Source organism: Desmodus rotundus, chromosome 3 (genome assembly GCF_022682495.2).
Source record: "Desmodus rotundus isolate HL8 chromosome 3, HLdesRot8A.1, whole genome shotgun sequence".
NCBI classification, from domain to species: Eukaryota; Metazoa; Chordata; class Mammalia; order Chiroptera; family Phyllostomidae; genus Desmodus; species Desmodus rotundus.
Genome location: NC_071389.1, coordinates 72,271,229 through 72,294,269, shown reverse-complemented (window position 1 = coordinate 72,294,269; position 23,041 = coordinate 72,271,229). Strand labels below are relative to the sequence as shown.

General features: G+C 40.2%; 1 long non-coding RNA gene across 2 annotated transcripts in view; it reads right to left on the bottom strand.

The window, feature by feature from the left end:
• Positions 1–23,041, bottom strand: part of LOC112309375 (uncharacterized) — a 39,241-nt gene that overhangs the window by 4,085 nt on the left and 12,115 nt on the right. Inside the window, exon 1 of one of the 2 annotated variants that reach the window (XR_008426418.1) lies at positions 3,711–3,897. The exons of the other annotated variant lie outside the window; for it this stretch is intronic. This is a non-coding gene — a long non-coding RNA (uncharacterized lncRNA). Of the gene's footprint in view, positions 1–3,710; positions 3,898–23,041 lie in introns of those variants that run through there. 2 annotated transcript variants of the gene reach the window in all.

Below are 23,041 nucleotides of genomic sequence, written 5' to 3'. Positions count from 1 at the left end.
GTCAACCTGTGGGAGACCTAAGGAACCTGCAGGGGGAGGCTTACACATGTCTGTGGGCGTGTGCACAGGTGCAGTTGACAATATTTACAGAGAGCCTTGCAAAGCCAGGGACAGGCACACACACACACACACAGCGCTCACCACTGTGGAGCTGCACCTGTCCCGTGCTTTCTTATACTCCGGCCACGCGCAACGTTCTGAGGCTCCTACAGCCGTGCAGGTCACTCATACGTACAACAATTACCATGAGGTCATGATATGAATACAGACCTAGCAAATTAAATGGCAATTACCCTCGGAGAAACCATGTAACTCTAAGGATAATCACCATGTTCTGTGTAATTTTTTTTAGATCTTTGGGGGTACTAATTTGTAAAGCACATATAACCAGATGAATAATTACATAGCAAGAAGCTGAAAGGTAATTACAAAATAATTGCATGCTATTTGATCCTTTCATGAAAACACGTTTAATAGAATATTCCTTTAAACTATTTCTTGTACCTGTGGAACACTTTAAGGTTATTCTTTTTTCTTAGTTCTGTTTAATGCTCTTTTAATAATATTTGGTAACTTACACTAAAGTGTAGTCTGTAAGTATGGGTTAGAAACTTGGTATCAAACTTGATTTTTTTTTTCCCTACATCATGTAAACTTTCTTCACTTACTTTTTTTTCCTTTTAAAATTTTATTAAATGTGTTGGGGAGACATTGGTTAATAAAATTACATAGGTTTCAAGTGTACAATTCTATAATATGTCGTCTGTACACTGCATTGTGTGTTCACCACCCAAAGCCAAGTCTTCTTCCATCACCATATATTTGACCCCCTTTACTCCTTCTACCTCTCCCCACCCCCCTTGTCCTCTGGCAACAGCCACACTCTTATCTGTGTCTATTAGTTTTTGGTTTTTGTCCTGTTTGTTCATTTGTTGCCTTCAGTTTTATATCCCACATGAGTGCAATCATACGGTGCTTGGCTTTTCCATCTGACTTATTTCACTTAGTGTGATATTCTCAATATCCATCCATGTTGTTGCAAATGGACATATTTCATCTTCTCTGATGGCTGAGTAGTATTCCATTGTATACACGTACCACATTTTCTTTAGTCAGTCATGTATGGAAAGACACTTCCGTTGTTTCCATGTCTTGGGCATCATGTATAATGCCGCAATGAACTTAGGGGTACATTGATCTTTCAAGTGTTTTCAAATGTTTTGGATAGATACCCAGAAGAGGGGTTGTTGGGTCTTATGTTAACTCTATTTTTAATTTTTTGAGGAACCTCCATACTGTTTTCCATAGTGGCTGTACCAGTTCACATTCCCACCAGCAGTGAATGAGGGTTCCTTTTTCTCATAACCTCTCCCACACTTACTACTTGTATTGTTGATAATAGCCATTCTAACAGCTGTGAAATGGTATCTCATGGTTTTGATTTGCATTTCCCTAGTAGCTATTGAAAGTTACTTCACTTTTCAAAGTTGATCATTAGCCCTGATCAACTAAGTCGATCAAGTATGAGCCTAAGTTGAGCCAAGTATGGCTCAGTCGGCTGGGTGTCATCGCACTGACCAACAGGCCTCTGGTTTGATTCCTGGTCAGGGCAATGCCTAGGTTTCCGGTTTGGTCCCTGGTCAGGGGTATACGGAAGGCAACCAGTTGATCTTTCTCTCCCTTTCTTTCTTCCTCCCTCCCCATCTGTCTAAGGTCAAAAATAAAATTAAATTAAAAAGTTGATTACTAAATGAAATCCATTTTGGAAAAATACATAGTGGTGCCAGTTCCTTGTTTATTACTGTAGGGCTTTCTAGCATTTGTATGTGCTTGCAAAATGATTTCCAAGTATCCCTGACTCTGCATGCCATTTCATTCTAATAACAAGTCTGGCTTTCCCCTTCTGTCTCTCTCTTTGCCCTTCTGTCTCCCTCTCCTCTCATTTAAGGAATGGAAACTAATAAAGGTCACAGATGAAAGTAAATACATGCATATATATGGCATGGAGGAGAGATATGTGAGCTAGGGGACGGAAGACTGGGCATAGCACCTTCTCTAACTCAGGTTTATTAATTTAAGCTGTGAATGAAAACATTTTGTGAGTAATGCACACAATTTCATAATGCGTGCCAATGTCCTCTGAAGTTTGAAATGCTGTTTTTAAATATAAGCACTAATATAATTGTGCTCCTTAAATTTTGAGTAAGTCTAGATACTCAAAATTTGGGCATCAAAATTTTGGGCAAATAAAATGGTCTAGTTGTGTATGACTGCTCACCCTACACTGCTCCGAGACCAGGGGTGTCAAACACATTTTCACCAGGTGCCATATCAACCTCGTGGTTGCCTTCAAAAGGGTCAAACGTAATTTTAGGACCGTATACATGTAACTACTCCCTAACAAGGGGCAAGGAGCTCAGTGCTGCCACCAGGTAGAAACAAGGTGCTGGGCTGGATAAAACAAGGCAGAGGGCCGGATTTGGCCTGCGGGCCTTGTGTTTGCCACTGTGTCCTAGACCTTGCCTTTCATTCCATCCTGTCTTTGACAATTTGTTGTTCTGATTGTGCATTACAAATGGTCAAGAATAAAAAACTTCATAAAGCCAAATAAGTATCTGGTAGGAAAAATTGTTCTTCTGTATCTTAACAGTTTAATTTAATTATTGTTTTACCTCTACCTTTAGGAAAGTTTGGGATTTTTCCTTGAAGGATATTGCTTGCTACAACCCATTAGCCACAGAAGTGGTCTAAGAGTAAAAATTGGCAAGAATTAGAAACTTTCCAATACCACTGGCATTCTTAATATAGTCTAGACAGTGAAACTTAGATATATAATTATGTTACACTGGCAACTGAAACTCACGGTGCCCCATGCCTTTGTGAAAATACCTACTTACTAAGTGTTTTGCCAAAGTGACTCAGGTCTCTCTTATTCTCAGAGGATGTGGTGCCGGGGAATAATAATCCCAGGGGAGACACAGACCCACAGTAACTTTTCTTGTCCCAAATCCTTCATGTCCTACTGCTTATTCCAGTGATAGTGAAAAGTGGAACCAGCCACTTTTTATTTACTTTATCCCTGAACATACCACTGTTTCCACGATAAGTTAAATACTGTGACAGCCACCAAAGTGACTGCCTAAGTATAAAAGGGCAGAAGTAGTCGGCATTATGATGTTAAGAATAATATAATGAGAAAACCAAGAGAGAGCCAATGAAAATCAGGCAGAGTTTAGGTTCACAGTTCCATAGCGCATTCGAGTGATTTAGCAGGAGAACACATTTGTGGAAACTAGACTTCGTAACAGATTGATGAATGCTCTCTGGATGCACACCAGATAAATGATCAGTCCTTAAGATACAAACAATCAACAAAGCATCCAGTTTGTCAACTTCTTTGACTTGTAAAAATGGCTACCACTGAGGGAGTTTTAAATTTTGCACTTCCTGTGGGTGGTCAACATTTCTGGAAACTGAGAAAGGAGATGAAGGAGGTGGAGACAGCATATGTTAAATATTCTTTTAAGAAGTGTGGTTAACAAAGCCTCAATTAGAAGTAGTAGTTTAAAAGGTACATATTTCTATAGTTGGGGTCTTAGAAGGTTTATTTATTTATGTAGGGTAGAAAATTTTAAATAATTTTATTGGCTGAAGAAAAAAATCAGTAGAAAGTGATGATACATTGGAGATATGGGAGACAGGAGAGTCACCTGCTGGAGTTCCAGAGGAGACATGGCACAGGATCAAAGCCAAGGTGGTGGAGTTGGCCTTGAAGCATCCTTCTCATCCTCTGAAATCCAAGTAAGGGTGGTATGGTTGTAGGAAGGAGCTACTAGTTCCTGTTTGTCTGAATGTCGGCTTTAGACTTAAGAGCAGTGTTGCAAATATTTTTCTAATCAGAAAAGACAGAGACTATTATCTCCCTAGAACTACATATTGTGATACTAATTTATGCCATCCAAAATTGAATTAGCTTTTTAGATAATAGATCACTTTTCCCTGGGAAACAGTGTACTATAGAGGTAAATAATAAGGGCTCTAGCTTTTTGTTCAAATTTTGACCTACCCACTTTTTAGCTATAGGAATTTGGGTATGTTACTTATAATTCTTAGCTGTCTCAAAAATAAAATAGGGACTATACTGACAATATATCTATCTTATGGAATTATGAGAAAATTAAATGAGATGATTAATAGTAAACATTCAAGAAATGTGAGATATTATTTTGATTGTTGTTACTACTCTTGTGATAAATTAAAATTAATAGATAGCTTTATAGGATGCTACTATTAAGAAACATTTTCCCCATTCTGTGTACAGTTAATGCTTTACACTTGGGAAAAGACTTTAACCCCTATTGAATTCTGCATGTTAGATTCATTTTATTATCCCATTCTCCACAGACCCTTCTGCGTTCTGATTCAGTGTATTTATTGTCCTCCTCAGCCTGTGTGATCTGTGAATCTCGTGAGGCTCCTGTGACAGTTACTGCTGTTACATACCCTGTATCCACTCTCACCTTCTTCCTTACTGACAAATGCTTGGTTTGGTTCAAGTATAGCGATAAACTCAATTCAAGTACCCTACATCCCAGGATCACTTGCAGCTAGGGTGGTCATGTGATACAGTTCTAACCACTGAGGTAAAAGCAAAAGTCACTGGGCAGGCTTCCAGGTAAGCTTATGAAAGAGGCCACACCCATGAAAATGACAGCCAGACTCTAAGAGTAGTACTGAGAAAAGAAACATAACCTGGGGCTGGATGCCATCGTGCAGCCGCTGCGCAAGCCCGTCACTGTGTATCACCGGAGTCCTTGTCATGTGACAAAAACAACCCCTATGTCATTAAGCCGCCATCATCAGGTTTCTGTTACATTTAGCCAATGCGATTTCTATCTGTTACAGATGCCATCTGTAGTCTCATCTATAAAGTTTTTGGGAAAAAGAAACCTAAATAGAACATATCATTACCAACCATCATCCAGCTTGTTTTTTTTTTCAGATATACTGAGATATAACTAACATATAACATTGTATGAGGTTAAGGTGACCAATGTGATTTGATATATATATATATAGTTTTTACATTAATCTCTCACTTTGTATAAAATGTCACGTGAATAGATCATTGTTTTCCCTCTTTTCGTGTTGTGTCCTTTATTAGGTTACATAGATTGTGTATTTCCTTTCTACTTGACACAGTGCCTATCCCTCTCCTGAGTGGCTGGTACCTATTTACTACAGATTTGTAAAACGAAAAGGGGTCTTGCAACGATCAATGTTTCGTGGTACAGGTAAGGAAACTGGGGCTCAGACGTCATGTCAAACTCAGGTGTCCAGCAAGTCCTAGAGCCAACGCCCACCTTTGTACTCTCACACCCAGTGTTCATTGTACCGCACCACCCCACTTCAGTAACTTCCAGAAACCTTTCTTTCGTCTTCTACCCTCTTCGGGATCTCATTTTTCTTTGCCCAAAATTGTATTATTAACCTTTAAATATCCTTGGGCATTAATGAGGAATTAAAGAAAGTTTTGAGTTATACTTTGGCTCTAAGCACCTGGGGATCCTGCCCACAATCCCCGAGAACCAGTGGCCGTAGGAAAGGACGCTTAAAAGCTTTTGCAACTACAGGGGCCACAGTGCCCCAAAGGAAACAGACTGAAAAAGGGTCTCAAATTTTCCCTCCGACTTGGGGCGGGCCACTTTGCCCTCCCCCCCAATGTTGAGATCTCAGTAATAATGGCTCTTCCCCAGTAATGATCAGCCTGCTTTCTAAATGGAAAACAACTGCAAATTTCTCTTACCACCCAGAAGTGGAACAATATTGGCACAAACACTTCCTTGATACTTAATAACTTCCCAGCTCCCTCCAACTGCTGCAGCTGCTACACGGCAGATACAGGGAGAGATTAGATACAGCATTTGCACCTGCCCAGCCATAAACTGCCTCTTAGATGCACAGGAAGGTTAGCAGGCTCAATTCCCTTCCCTCCTCAGACCCAGAATGTGGAAACATGAAAGAGAGCTGTAATTATTTATAAACAATAAAAGCTTCTGTGGAGTACATAGATAGATGTATTTGCCTACTCCAAGTGGAAGCACGTTTTCCTGGTTGGTGAAAACTTTGGGCCATGGTTAGACATCCTCCTATTCCCCTTGACTTCATATTCAAGTGTTGGGCTGTTGGCTTTGTTTCTGTCAGAGGGACAGGCGTAGACTCATCGATCGTGTGCTGCATCTATCAGCTAGTTAGTGATTCTACCCTCTTCTCTTCATGACTTTGCCTTCCCACTGTCTGGCACATCTGCCTCCAGCTGGCCTCCATGGGCACCACTCCAGTCTTCCCAACAGCGCACCGATCCTGAGGTGGGAGAAGATTAGCCCAGCTTGGGAAACGGGGTGGAGTTGGGTGCATTGCATGGGGTTCTTTCCTTAATTGTGATTCTGTGGATCCTGGCTGGCTGAAAGCATGATTAAAACAAGTATATAGACCTCTATAGCCAGCTGTCATCTACTTGGCCACAATGTAGGTATTTGAAAGCATTAAAAAGTAAATAAGTAAATAAATAACCAGACTCCGTATTAGCAGATCATTTGAATGTGTTCCTGTTTTTTCCTCCAAAATCCCAACGCTCTACAGTTTTGTTACCAGGATGTTATATAAGCATAATTCACTCTTAAAGCTGAATAACTCCTTTGACCACGTGGAGGTCAGAGGCACACAAGGAACTTCAGTTAAAATGGAAACTTATGTTGGTGACACTCTCCGTCCTATTTTCTATAGTTTCCAAACGTTTCAAGTATGAGAGCCCATTTTTTACCTTAAATAGTAGTAGTTTTGTTTTAGTCTCTGTGGATTGAGAATACCAAGAGCCACCATAAAAGCAGCATATTTTGAAGGTATTAATCATTATAACAGCTACTTACACATGAAAAATAGTAGTACCTATATTCCAATTCATTATTTATTCTGTCCTTGATAGTACTTGGTGTAAGTATAGATTCTAGCACTCCTGTGAGTAGTTCTAAGGGTTCCCAGGGGTTCAATGACCAAATTGTAAATATAGTTACTCTTCTAAAGAGGGAATGACTTTTGCAGAAGTAATTTAAAAGGCGGGCTGTTAAAAGCACCTCAAAAAAAACTTACAGGATAAGATTTCTTTAGTATGCCATGATCCAAGGGCAAAAGAAGAGAAAGCAAGGAAGAGAGCTTTTGAATTTTCCAGCAATAGCTTGAGGTGTTATGCTTCCGCCATTTAGCCAGCCTCGGGATACTGTGTCTTTTTAATGTACCAAGGTTATTAGATAAAATTCCTAATCAGAAAAAAAAATTATGTTCTTATAGCACATAACCCTTAAGGAGTATAATTGCTGCGCATTAGCAATAGTGAACTATGCTTGAAAAATCCGTACTTAGTAAAACTGTACTATGGAAGAGAGCATGTGATGTGTAATCTGACTCAAATTTATATGAGAAACAAATATGGAGCTATCATACATAGTCTAAAATCATGTTCTCTTTCTTTAGTTAGACCTGTAAAATAATATTGAGGTAATAAGATATGTATTAAATGTTAATTCTAGCTTCATTTCCCATTTCATTTGGGGGCAACCGCTGGTTTGTAAAATATTTTCCAATTCATATCTTAAAACACAATGCAGAATTCTAATGTAAATTATAGTCCTTGCTTCTCTAAATACGAAAAAACCCCCCTGTATCTCATTTCTCAGTAATCCTCAACTGGTCCTATTTTCTCTTTGAAGTCTACTAGTCTTGATGAAATTATATTTGATTTGAAATCTAAGGACCCGATGTTTTCACTGGGTGAGAAGAAATGAAAGGATCAACCTCACACCTAAGCCAAACTAGTCCCTGGGTAATCCTCTCCAGACGGCAAACAGTAGAACAAACAAAGATAAACTTCACGTGGGCAGCTCCAAGGCCAGGAAGCCCTAGGAGGAATACTTTAAGACTTCCCTGGATTCTTAGTCCCCAAAATGATACAGCCTGTGGTGGAAAGATACACATTTCCATGCAGAGTTTATACAAGTTACAGAGTGACCCCCACCAAACAGGCAGAGGACCTGATAAGCTCTCCCAGTCGGGCTGTCCAGAGAGATCTTTTGAGAGCCAAAGGGCAGACTACTGACATAAATTCAACTGCCCTGACAATATGTACTTGACCCGCCAACATCTTACAGCTACACATCTCTGCAGACCTTCCGAAAGGGCAAAATCAAAGGCTTACTCCTGTTTAGTAGCAAGGACTTGCTACACTTAGTGCAACAACTTCCTTCACCCCCAAGAGCCCTACGCCTCTCTCCCAGCCTACCACCTTGCCCATTCTCTCTGGATTTGCATCCAGGTGCAAATTCATACATGTGTTGGGAATCCTTCATCCAAATGCAAATCATTTTACAAGATCAAAATTCTTTTGCTGTGGACTGTAGGGGCCAGCCTCTAAGAAAATTTGCATTTTGACTGGAAATATAAGCACAGCTATGGGTTATAGAAATGAAGGGACAAAGAGATCATTACAAAATCAAATTAACAAACAAATGAGATACAAATATACTCTATTAACTGTCTACATTTTTGAAACAGGAAGAGACTAGAATTTAGAATGCTGAAATGCATCCAACTGAAAAGAGGCAAAAAGAATTTTAATGAATTACAACCAAACTTGAGATGCAGACTGAATAATTAGAGTCTCCATTATTGTAACTCAGTGTGGAAAGCTGGCTTGATTTAGCCCCTTCAGATGATTTGTTAGAGAAAATGACTGTATTTCAAAATAAGAGTTCCATATTGCTTGTAATTTAAGACAGCTAATTAGTTCTAAAGAATATTCAAGCTAATATTAGAAAAATTTAAAAACATTTCCAATGAAATATTTTAAATGACTTGATAATATATTTTAAGACAATATTTGTATTATAAAATAGTGAAATCAGAAATTTTCCCCAAATTTAGTTCCAAAAAATCCTGTGTTCGTTTGTTTATGTCATCCTTTTTCATACAAATATATCAACCCTGAAAAACCAAGGTATCTAGAATCAGCACTGTGGATAAGCATAAGGGCAATGGACAAATCAAGGGGGAGGGTGGAGGCGGGGGATGGAGGTGGGTTTGGCTGGGGTGGGGTGGAGGGATGGGGAGAAAATGCAGACAACTGTAATTGAATAACAATAAAATTTTTTAAAAAAGAAACTAGTCTAAATGAATATGCACCAACATTAAAAAAAAAAAACAAAAACAACTGATAGGGAAAGTATCACATGCAATTTGTGAGATGCAGTGGTAAGTACTTTTGGTTATTACGGAGATCCACAGTGAGGACACGAACTTGGACAATGACCAATGTCACATACCCTGATCTCTGGCGTTGATCTGGAGCTCCCTTCCCCACCAAACATGTAGATTCATATCCTAAAGAGCTTTAGGCCTCACCCAGACCTGAGCCACCTCTACACATAGGCACAGAATGGTTCAAGGCTTACCTGGAGATGGAGCTCCTGAGTCAGCAGCACCCAGGAAGATCAGCCTTAGCAACCGTGGGTGATGAAGGACTCCAAGTGTGGTTAAAATTGCTCAGGGACAATGATTAGAATTGCTAATGTATTTTATACTATTCTGAAGAAGACTGCAAGGAGTTTTTTTGTTTTTGAGCAATAAAGGCCTCCCTGCTTCTCCTGCCAGGTCCCCACCTTAAGCAAGTACCTGACATTTGACCTTTGAACCACTGACCATAGTAGGAACAATAGGCTAGACTAGCTGACCGATTCTAGTTGAAATCATTTATGTGATAACTGGCACATGATAATCACATATTGGTCTTTTTCCCTCTCTTTCCCACCTTCCCTTCTCTCCTTTCTGAAACCAGAGCAGAAGTCTGTGTGTGCAAATTTGACTGAAGGTTCTATTCACATTGAACTGTAATTGTTAAACTCTTATCAAAAAAGCCTTGAAAGGCTTATCTTTATTAGAAGAGAGAAAAACTTACCTCCTTAACCCTCCTCCATTCTAACAGTAACACTTACATTCGTTGATGTCACAAAGAGCCAAGAGACATTGAGCCTTCTACAAACTGTGCCAACATAGCTTTTACAAACTGTGCTTTATTAATGCTTCCTTTAAAAAACACGACGCTTTGTATTTTTCCCATTCAGTTCTTCCCTGGAGTCAATACTGGCCTCAAATTCAATTACATTCTAAGGTCTCTTAGCACTATTATATGATGTGATTTGTTTAGGAAGTACCTAACTCAATGTCAGGCATGAATCATGTATTCAGTCAAAGTTCCTCACCTTCCCACCCTTTATCCTTAAAGCTAAATGAAGGTTGGATGTAGCTTATATCCTATGCTATTTACTCCACTGAAAAAGCTCATAGCACTTACAAACCATTTAAATGCTAAGCCTCTTTATTTTCCTCATGATTTCAGCCATATGTCTAATTCCCTATATATAACACTATTGCTTATGTTCATTGCAGGGTTCATTCGATAGACATTAACGGGTGCCTTTTAGGCAGAGTACTATGAACAGCACCGTAGTGAGGCTGAGAGGCAGTGCAGTGCTGTGGTTAGCAGAACTGTCTCAGGAATAACCTAGAGCATATTACTTACATGCTGTTCCTCAGTTTCCTCATCCGTAAATTGGGGGTAATTATAGTAGCTACCTCGTAGGGTTGTTGTAAGAAATAAATGGGGCAGACTATGCGAAGTGCTCAGAAAGTGTCTAGCACATGGTAAGCATTTCTTAAGTGAGAATTATGTGCATGTTTCCAGGGACTTGTGCAAGGATCCTTAACCAGAGGTCCATGGATTCCTGGGGTACACCGATGGACTTAGAGTGTCCCAAACTTTTTAAAATTATTGACAAAACTTAGAGCACTTTGTCTAGAGGAGAAGTTTACAGTTTTCACTGGATTCTCAAAGGATGTGTGTGAAGCGAACATGGTTAGGGCCCACTGAACTAGGGCTATAGAGACACAAGACAGAAATTTTGCCCTCAAAGACCTCCCAGTCTAACAGAGGAAATGGACATTTGGTGAGTATAGAATGTGGTAGCAGTTATGTAGAAATGAGTCCAAGATGCAATGGACACAAGAGAAGAGCCACCTGAGGGGACCGATGAAACAAACAAAGCCCCCTAGAGCAGGTGGCATGTAAGAGAAGCTCTGAAGCATGAATGTGAGGACGCCAGATGGAAGAGGGGAGTCAGAATGTTCCATCACAGGGAGAGTCACATAAAAGTACAAGCAAATTACTGAGTATGAAGGGCTCAAGAAGAAACTACACCAGAGGAAAGGAAGCTGAAGGCAGTTAGGAGGCTAGTGCACTAACCACAAACAAATCAATCAGTACTCCAACAAAGGCAGCGGTGGATGGCTTGGGACGGAGGGTAAGCTTGGTTTCTTTGTATGCTGGCGGGTCTCATGATTCTGCCAATTAATCATTGCAAATATGTACTGAGGTATGTTCCCTAGCATAAACCTAGAGCAAATTATTCCTAACATCCATGACTACCAGCTTGGTCTCGAACATTCATGTCAGCATTAGGAAAATCTATTCAGGAAAAAACAAAGAGAGGCAAATTTGAAAGCTAACTTATTTATTAAAAAGCATTTCTAATTCCATTTTCATTTGTTTCTGAACTCCAGTTGGGATGACCTGAGTGCTCCGTGTGCATGGAACATAAAGGGTTTCTGCGATCGTTTCAGTGGCAGTGACTGGTTCCACACATTCCGCAGCTCAACATAATCGATTTGCTGGCTTCCTAATGACCTGCCCTGAGGAGTTATTATATCTGATGGCAATTAATCAAAATTAAAACAGACTGCACAGAATGAAGCAAATTCAGGCATCCAGCCTCAGTTAGGAACACCTGCACATTAAGATTAATCATGGGCCTTGCTTGAGTGGGACAAGTATATCAATATTATACAGAATAGAGAAGTGCACCATTTTCCAGCAGAGTTCCAAGTGTGTTTCCAAGGAGGAAAGGTTCTGAGCCTCAGTCTGTGTTGAACAATACTGCGCAAAATTCACAATTGTCCACTACATTTACATTAAAGTTATTTTCTTCCAAAAAGCTTAGATATTTGTGGAAATTAGCATTATAAAACAAAGTGCAGGGAGTGGTAATAGTAAAGTGAAGGAAATAAGGGTTTTCTACTGTCTTCCATCCAAAAAACATGATTTTGACCATCACTCCCAAAGTGCCTTTGTGCATGTCCAGGAGTGTAAGGAGAAGGTCCAACACACTGCTATAGAAGAAAAAAAAAACAAAACTTGATGCAGGGAAGAGGATAAGAGGAACACTTTCACTTGTCCCAGGTCACCGCTCCCCGCAGGCAGCACAGCTCAATGCTAAGAGGCCTCCCATGCCTGTGATCTCTCCAAGGGGGAAGTGAGAGCCTGAGTGAGGCTTCCCCTCCTGTGCAGACCCTGCCAAAGAAGCTCACTTTCTTCTTGCCCCGTCCAGAATACCGAGATGTGCTGCCTGACTGAGGGGTGAGAAGGGGCTTGGAGAACAGCAGCCATGGCTACTGGAGGGCAGAAAGGGATGCAGATCCTGCTAACTGCCATGTGAACTCCATCAGATAGCCCAATTGCAAGACTCTGGAGATGCCTCATCTGTGGATCCCCCCAACTGGGTCACAGGCATCCCCAATACTCTGAGTAGCTCACCCGTGCATACCCCCACCACTGTGTGGCTGGTTCCTTTTTTGTGCTCCCAAGAGCAGTGAGTACCTGTCTTTGCAGAGAGGTAGTGAGCACGGGTAGTGAGCACAGGAAGCCAGACCGCACTCTGCAGGATTAGGAGAAAGCACAAAAACTTGAGCATTCAGCAGTGCTCTAGGAAATGCAAGTAGGGAAGCCGTCAGCACTCAGGCAGGCTTTGCAGGATCAAGAGCAACAATATCATCTTAAGAATTTCCCCTCACCCTGGACAGGTGGCTCGGATGGTTGGGGCATTCTCCTACACACCAAAAGGTTGCCTGCAAGTCTGGTTCCCAGTCAGGGCATATACCCAGGTTGCAGGTTCAATCCCTGGTTGGGGTGCGTACAGGAGACAACCAGTGATGTTTCTCTCACATTGTTGTTTCTCTCTCTCTCTCTCCTTTCCACTCTCTTTAAAATCAATAAACATATCCTCAGGTGACGATTTAAAAAATTAAAAAAGAAATTTCCCCTCAAAGAGAAACAAGGAGTATGGAGCATGTGGAGCCATAGAAAATGCCTGAGAAAGCCTCCGAGTACTCAGCAGGACTGACAGAAGGTATTTATCTCCTTAAACCAGTCCCTAGGGACTGCAGGAGGTAACTGCTTCTCCAAATGCAAAGACAGCAACACAAAACTTCAAGGAACATGGAAAAGCAAGGAAACATGACACCACCAAAAGAACACAATAGTTTTCCAATAATGAACCAACCCTAAAGAAACAGAAATCTGCAATTTGCCCAATAAAGAATTCAAAATAGTTGTTTTAAGGAAGCTCAGTGAGTTAGTAGAAAACACAGACAATTTAATGGAATCAGGGCAACAAACACAAACAAAATGAGAAGTTTAACAGACATACAAAAATAATTTAAAAGGACCAAAAATAAAGTCTTAAGCTGAAGAATAAAATTAATGAAATGAAAAATGCAATATAGAACATCAACAGAAGACTTGATAGAGCAGAAAAAAGAAGCTGTGAAGTCAAATACAGGTCATCTAAAATTATCAAGTCAGAGGAGAACAAAGAAAATGAAAAGGAGTGAAGAAAGCCTATGAATTATGGGTTACCATCAAGAAAAACTATGTATTAGTGGAGTACCAGAAGGAGCATAGAGAAAGGGGCAGAAAAATTGTTTAAAAAAATAATGGCTTGAATTTCCCAAATCTGGGAAAACATTTAGATATCCAAGTTCATAAAGTTCATAAGACACCAAGAAATTCAACTCAAAAAGATCTTCTCCAAGACAGATTATAATAAAGGTGTCTGAAACGAAAGACAAAGAGAGTAGTTTAAAACGAGAAAATAAAAAAATATATATACAAGGTATTTCTGGAAAAAGTCCAGCCATTGTTAACAAAACAAGAATAGTTTTTATCACGACATCAATGTAACCCGGCAGCCAAGGAGAGTGGACTGGAATGAGCATGTGTGAATAATGACGACTTCATTGTACTAGTCAGTGGGGTGGTAGACGCCACTGAGGGAGCACATGTGTTGTGTGGCCATCACATTCAAAATGACTGAGCAAGTAGAACAACAAATCTGCACCGAATTTTGCATTAAGCTTGAACGTTCCTCTGCAGAAACTATTCAGATGACTCAGAAGGCTTTCAGGGACGATGTAATGAATGCAGCACAAATAAAAGTGTGGACAAATGCTTCAAAGGTGGTTGAGAATCTGTTGAAAGTGATCCACGTTCTGGAAGACCTGCAACAAGTACAACACCTGAGAATGTTGAACACATACAGGCTGCAATCAACAAAGACTGGAGAAATGTGTGAGGTCCCAAGGTGCCTACTTTGAAGGGGACTGAGGCATCATTTCCTGTGTACAGTCTTTCTTGTATGTTCTTTAGTAAATGTCTCCATTTTTCATAGTATATGGCTGGATGCTTTCTGGACAGACCTCATATACCTCACATGCAAAGGAACCCTCCAAAAGGCTATCAGTGGGTTTCTTAGCATAAGCCTTGCAGGTTAGGAGAGAATAAAATGATACGTTCAAAGTCCTCAGAAAACATTGCCAGCCAAGAATACTTTATTCACTTCTGGCCAAGATGGAGGCATAGACAGACACATTATGCTTCCTCACACAACCAAAAGGACAACAACAAATTTAAAAACAAAAAAAACAACCAGAAGTGACAATATTGAACTGTATGAAAGTCCAACAATCAAGGAGTTAAAGAAGAAACACTCACCCAGACCGTAGGAGGGGTGGAGACAGGCAGCCGGGCAGAGAGGACTCATGGCAAGGTGGTGGCTGGAGAAGTGGGCGAGGTGGCAGCTGGCAGAATGGGCGGTCCCACATTCATGTGCAGATGAACTGGGAGGAACAACTGGGGAGCAAGACAGACCGCACAGCCCAGGGTTCCAGCACCGGGGAAATTAAGCCTCAAAATCTCTGACTGAAAAAACCTGTGGGGGTTGAGGCAGCAGGAGAAACTCCCAGACTCATAGGAGAGTTCATTGGAGAGACCTACAGGGTCCTAGAATGCACACAAACCCACCCACCTGGGAATCAGCACCAGAAGGGCCTAATTTGCTTATGGGTAGCAGGAAAGTGACTGAAAACAGGCAGAGAGTGGAACAAGCAACATTGTTCCCTCTCGAACCCTTCCTCCATATACAGTGTCACAAAGCAGCAATGTGGTTTCCCCACCCTGGTGAACACCTAAGGCTCCACCCCTTACTATGTAACAGGCCTGCTGAGAAAAAAAAATGGCCCAAGGAAAAGAACAAATCAAAGCTCCAGCAAAAAATAGAAGTAAGCAACGAAGAGAAGCCAATCTATCAGATGCACAGTTCAAAACAACGGTAATCAGGATGTTCACAGAATTGGTTGAATATGGTCACAAAATAGAGGAAAAAATGAAGGCTATGAAAAATGAAAGAAAGGAAAATGTACAGGAACCAACAGTGATGGGAAGGACACCAGGTCTCAAATCAATGGTTCAGACCAGAAGGAAGAAAGAAATATTCAACCAGAACAGAATGAAGAAGCAAGAATTCAAAAAAATGAGGAGAGACTTAGGAACCTCCAGGACATCTTTAAACGTTCCAACATCCGAATCATAGCGGTGCCAGAGGGAGAAGAACAACAGCAAGAAATTGAAAACTTATTTGAAAACATAATGAAGGAGAACTTCCCCAATCTGGCAAAGGAAATAGACTTCCAGGAAGTCCAGGAAGCTCAAAGAGTCTCAAAGAAGTTGGACCCAAGGAAGTACACACCAAGGCACATCATAATTATATTACCCAAGATTAAAGAGGAGAGAATCTTAAAAGCAGCAAGAGGAAAGGAGAGAGTTACCTACATAGAATTCCCATTAGACTATCAGCTGATTTCTTAAAAGAAACCTTGCCGGCAAGAAGGGAATGGAAGGAACTATTCAAAGTCATGAAAGGCAAGGACCTACATCCAAGATTACTCTATCCAGCAAAGCTATCATTTAGAATGGAAGGGCAAATAAAGTGCTTCCTAGATAAGGTCAAGTTAAAGGAGTTCATCATCACCAAGCCCTTATTATATGAAATCTTAAAGGGACTTACCTAAGAAAAAGATAAAAAATACGAACAGTAAAATGACAACAAATTCACAACTACCAACAAATGAACCTAAAAAATACAAAAACAAAACCAAATTAAGCAAACAACTAGAACAGGAACAGAATCACAGAAATGGAGATGACATAGAGGGTTATCAGCGGGGGAGTGGGAGAGGGAGAGAGGGGGAAAAGGTACAGAGAATAAGTAGCATAAATGGTAGGTAGAAAATAGACAGAGGGAGGTTAAGAATAGTATTGGAAATGTAGAAGCCAAAGAACTTATATGTATGACCCATGGACATGAACTAAAGGGGTGGGGGTGAGGGGAATGCAGGTGGGGGAGGGGTGTGCAGGGTGGAGGGGAATAAAGGGGGGGATATGAGACAACTGTAACAGCATACTCAATAAAATATATATATTTTTAAATTAATACTTTATTCAGCAAAGCTGTACAGAAATGAAGGCAAGATAACAACTTTCCCAGACCAAAAAAAAAAAAAAAAAAAAAAAAAAAAGCGCTGAGAGTTCCTAACCACTAGAAATCCTAAAAGGAGTTCATCATGCAGAAATAAAAGGACACTAAGTAGTAACTATGAAAATACAAGGCACATTGGTAAAGTAAACCACATATAGTCAAATTCAGAACACTCCAACACTGTAAAATGTTGGTATATTAATCACTTAACTCCAGCACAAAAATTAAAGGACAAAGGTCTTAAAAATAATTACAGCCATAATAACTTGTTAATGGGTACACAATATTAAAAACTGTAAACTGCAACATCAAAAACAAAATGAGGGGAGAATAAAAGTTTACTCTCCAACTAACAGATAATAAATAACAATGATAATGATATTTAGTGCTTATGATGTGCTGGTAATCCCTTTATATCTGTTGTCTCACGTGTTTCATAGCAAGTCTAAGAGCTTACTCTTTTAAAATCAGTTTATTCTTTTAAAAAGTGAGGAAACAGAGGCCTGAGAGATGAAGTAAACTACTGCTTCTCACACGGCTTAGTAACCAGCACAATGAGAACGCTAGCCTGCCTGTCACATTCGAAAACTTGAGCTTTTAACAACTGCCCTACACTAACAGCAACTAAAGGAGAAAGAAAGATAAAGTGGTTTGTGTCCTGTAGCTTAAATCCTATGTTACAAATAATATGATGGACAGTCCAGGTTACCCATTTTAATTAAGGTAGTTAGAATAAAGAACTGCAATTTCAAAATATTTTGAAATGGGAAAAGAAAGCTTCTAGATTAGAGGTACGGATAAGAATCAAAGTTTTAAAGTTTAAATTTTGTCAAATTGGGTAGGAATTATAATGGTTGCTTTTTTTTTCTTTTTAAATACAAACAAGCCCGCTGGGACAGAAGTTCAATCAACAGAACTCAAATGATAATAGTCATTAATGAATTAGCATGGATTTATTCATATGGAAGAATTCGTTCTTTGAAAAAATAAGTTTGAGCCCTGGCCAGGTGACGCAGTCAGTTGGTGTGTTGTCCTATGCATCAAAAGGCTGCAGGTTCAATCCCCGGTCAGGACACATACCTAGGTTGCAGGTTCAATCCCCAGTTGGGGCGTGTACAGGAGGCAACCGATTGTTTTTCTCTTTCTCTCTCCCTTCCTTTCTCTCCAAAATCAATAAATATATCCTCAGGTGAGGGTTCAAATGAATGAATGAATAAATAAATAAATTTGAAATACATTTTTTGAAATAAATTATTATGAAAGAATGAATGTAAAGGAAAATCTTTAAATGTAAAGACTTTGGAGATTCCAAGCTACTGTCTTGTCCATATTCCTTTTTACTGGAAGGAATAAGTGACAGGAAGAACTACCTATTAAGGTTTAAACAAAATCAGTCCTATGCCTGACTCACCATTTCTTAAGGAACGCATCCCCTAATAAGGTCAGTAGTCATCACTCACAGAAAAAAAATCCTTAAATTGGAACCCATAGGTAAAAACAGGTACAAACTGCAAATGTGCCCACTAGCTCTCTGACTCTGGCCCTCCAGAAACAGGCTGAGATGGGCAAGGTAGGAAGGACCCATTATGCATTCACTTAATTTAACAAATATTTGAGATTCTACTCTGTGCCCTATGCTGAGTTACAATCTAGGAGCACAACAACAACGAAAGGGGAAAAGGAAAGGAAAAGAAAGATAAAAGCAACGTTCCTATCCTTAGGGAGTTTACAGTCTAGTGAGGAATACAACTGAGTGAGGAGGCAATTCAAGTACATGGTATAGCAGGGAAATAACAGGGTGCTCCTTTTCATAGGTCCCTAGTATCGAAAGATCAAGCAAAGCTTCTTAATTGTATATGGAGACCTAAAAAGTTTACTTGGTGGTGATACCATGAAATTTGCATTTTTGAAAGGTCACTGCCTGAAGGAAAGAGGAGGATTAAAAGGGAGGCAGGTAGGAGACTGTGGTGAGAGATGATGACAGTGGGCACCAGGGCGATGGCGGTAGGGCTGAAGTGGCTTCCTTATCAAGGTGATTATGAAGTAGAATTAACAGAATTTGGTAATTGTTGACCGGAAGAAGAAAGGAAGGGAATAGAAGGAAAGATGATGTCTTACTTGGATTCCCTTCAGAATCAGACCTCAAGGCTTCGAGTACAAGTAGTTCATTTGAGAAGAATAGTGAATATGGGTAGAACAGTGAGGAAGTGTTAGAGAGGGAAGGGAGCCAAGAAAAAAATGCTTTATTGAGTCAACTATGCTGTAAATGTCACAGAAAAATCCTGGGAAATGGTATAAAATAAATGATTCAGAGTTATCTCACCCAAGAGGTTAAAGAGCTTCCCTGGGAAATTTATAAACCAATTTTCTTAAATCATTGGCTGATGGGTTTAATTCTGCAGCATTTCTAGCCTGCTCTGCCTTGTTGCTTCCAAAAGAAACCTCAACAGAAAAAGTAGAGATATTGGCCATCAGAACTGGGCTGGAGCACATGGAGTGGTCGGGCCCAAAGGACATCTGCTACAGATGACACCCAGTCTCTGGTGTGACAAAATGTGGAGCCCAGGGGTTACAGCAATTCGAGGGGTGCTGAGGAGTAGAGATTATGAGTTTAATTTTTGACATGGTGCTTGAAGGTGCCCGTGGGTCACCTAAGTTCAGTTGTCTAGCACACAGATATGTGAAAGAGTCTTTGGAGAATGGTAATAATCTAGAGATAACAGAGTTGGGAATTATCAGCAATGAAAATTCATGAGTGGCAGAAATCCCACTGAGACTGTCTAGAGTAAGGAATAAAGATAGCCAAGGGCAGAAACCAAAGAACGCCAAATTTAAGGGACAGTGGGAGAAGGGGAGAAAGATCAGAAATTCTGGGTGTCTAGGAGCCAAGAAGAGAGCATTTCAAGAAGTGAAAAGTTAAAAAAAAATGTGTCATGTGCTGCTAAGAAGGCAAGAAACTCAAAGACAAGACAATATTATTGGTTTCAACAACAAGCAAGTCTTTCATGGTCTTGGAATGGCAGACTAAGAGATTCTATTGCATCTAAGAATGTATGTGTTTGAGTAACTGTGAATAGAAAATATATATTTTTATTTATGTAAACACCTCTAGATAATTCAGGAAGTCTAACTGAGAAAGGGAAGAGCAAGAGAATAAAAACTGAAGTTATAGTACCTGTAAAATACTGTATAAATAAAGCATATTAGAATTATTTTAAAAACTGCAGGTAACTAATAGGTTAAAGAAGGAGTTTTTGGTGAGGGAAGAATTGTTAATAGAAAATAGATGAAAGTTTTTAAATTTTTGAAGGAAAATAGTTAACGAAAGGGGTGGAATGTGAAGGTCCAGGAGAAATGACAAAAAGCCAGAGAGATCTCTGGAAGACAGAAAGGAATTGAATCCAGCAGAGATGGCGGGAGACAGTTTAAGACCTGACATGGACTTTGTTTCGGTTGTTGCAAGTGGGAAGGAGAAAAGTGATGGTTACAGATCAAGGCTAATTGGTAGATTTTGTGGCATGAAATTAAGATGTTACCTGTGTATTTTCTCTGTGAATTAAGAGTTGAAGAGAAAGGCGTGAATGAGGGGGAGTCAGCGATACCACTTGATTAAGGAGCTTTGGGATAGAATGAAATGCCTCTGCTGAGTACTTAGAGAAAGCTGACTGGTGAAGAGTTGTGTGACTTCCTCTGACAGCGCTCAGCTGCCCGGGCGTGAGCCCAGAGAGTAAATAATGGACTTATTCAAGACTGGGTTTCAACATGTGCATGAAAGAGTAGCATGATGGAGCAAGAAAGCTGCAAGGTGATGGAAGTGATGACAATTTCTAAAAAATCTAAGCAGCATAGGGAAGAAGTAAAGACAAGAGGGAAATGATTCATAGGGACGTGTTCTAGGTTCCAATCACGGCATTCTACTTTCAGGGTTTAGGGTAAGGAGACACCATGCTACCAGGGGGAACGAGTCACAGACAGGAACCTGTGTAAATTCATGAAAGTTGACGGACGTTAACTATTTTTTCACAGAAGAATAAAGCAGGAGATGGCCCAGAAACCAAGAGTGAGGCGAGGAAACAGGACAGCCATGGTTGAGACGAGATGTGGCTGGGCCAGAGTCTAACTAAAAAGCTAATCAATAATCATGGTCTGTCCACTCTTCTGTCTCTCTATTACGGGTTAAATTGAGTGTCAGAAAAAGATATATTGAAGTCCTAACACCTGGTTCCTGTGAATGTGACCTTATTTGCAAATAGGGCCTTTACAGATGTAATAAAGTTAAGATGAGCTCATCGGGGTGGGCCCTAAGTCAATATGACTGTCCTTAAAAGAAGAGGAGGGAGAAGAGACACAGAAAAAGACACACAGGGATATACCGTGTGGAAACAGAGGCAGAGATTGTAGTGATGGGTCTATGAGCCAAGGGATGCCAAGACTGCTGGCAACACTAGAAGCTTAGAGAATGGCATGGCACAGATTCCCCCCCGGAGCCTTCAGAGAGACCATGACCCTACCAACATCTTGCTTTCAGACTTCTAGCATCCAGAAATGGAGAGAACCAGGCCACCCTGCCTGTGGTGTTTTGTTACAGCAGCCTTATGAAACTAATATACCCATCGCACTTATTTATATGGGATTTGGCCTGAGTCATGGGTATATTTCCTAATGCCACAGGACACCAAAACACGTCAGAGCGCGGCCAACATTACCGAGGCAATGTTGTTTGCATCTCTCGCCCAGCGATATGGTAATTCAAGCAAATGCCCTGTTATTATAAAGCAAATATGTCCAAAGTTCATCAAATCAAGAGAACTAAAAAAGAAATGCCTTGTATGTAAATTTAGAACTGTTAGAATATTTTAGAGTACAGTCAATCACAGTGCCAGAATATCAGGGATTTACTACATTTTTACTTTCAAAAAGAAGCCAGTGCACTTTTTCTGGCAACAGTATATGCCCATTTCGTGTTCTAGAACTTTTTTTCACAGTGATATTGACAAACAGTAATTTAATGTTGCATTTTTGTGCCAACAAATCAGATACACATGAGCCCTTTCTTACACATACGAATGCACATACACACACGCAGAAAACAGAAAATGTGGCATTGGTTTTCATGTGAACAAATATTGAGAGCAGATTGTTCCCCAAAGGCTCAAAGTCAGTAGTTTCATTTGTCAAAGAAGGATTTCATGAGAGGTAGAGATTTTCTATGGCATCCAAATTCTGTTTGGTTTTCAGCTTTACACAAATAATTTAAAACTTAAAGTAATGAACAGTTTTTATAAATCAGGGAGGCAAACACAACCACCCTCAGGAACTAGGCAGGTAATAAAAATAACTGAAGTTGGCCAGATTGTATTCTTGGGACCAACTTTGTTTACACATTAAACACCCAGCTTCATTTCCACCAAGAAATGTGTTCTCTCCCACTTTTCTTGAAACTCCCTGCTCAGTCCATCCTTCATCTTCTCATCTTTGTAGAGGCACAGCTATAAAAGTATTTCGCCCGTCTGCGAATTCTGAGAAGAGAAACACGAGGGCAGCAGGAGTGTGAACGGCCGGAGCCTCTGGGCCGCTGTGCTGACAAGAACATGCGGGGGGATAGCAGCGCGGCAGGCATCAGGGCCGGAGCAGGCCTTCCCGGGCTCCAGCTGGCCACCCCCAAGTACGGATGCGCGCCCACACTTACTAGCTAGCCCAGTTTTTAAATGGATTTTATACAAAATCTCCAGATTTCCAAATGTTAAAAACTTTTTTTTTATACACAACGATGGCCAAAAACTGTTTGAGGCCAAATAAAACATGTCTGAGAACAGATTTAGCCAACAGGCTGCTAATTTACAACTGTTGCTAATTGTTACATATTTTTTATTGTAGTAAATATACATAACATAAAATGTACCATTTTAATGATTTTTCAGAGTGCAGTTCAGTGGCATGAAGTATGTTCACAATGTTGAGCAACCAGCACCACCAACCATCTCCAGAATATTTTTGTCATCCCAAGCGGAAACCCCGTACTCATTAATTTGTGCTGGATTCTTATTATCAACTTTAAAATGAAAACGTCTCAAACAATAACTATATTTGTTCTTGGAAAAAAAAAGAAGAGCCTTTCAGACCTCAGTCTTAGGCTAAATGCTTACCTTCTTCCTAAAGCTTTTCAGGAATAAATCCTCTGCCAGACATAAGAGCCTCTCCAGAAATCCTTTATCTTACCAACTCTCAGCTCCAACCTGCTCACTGCATCCATCACTCCACGTGACCCAACTCTGGACCTCATTTGC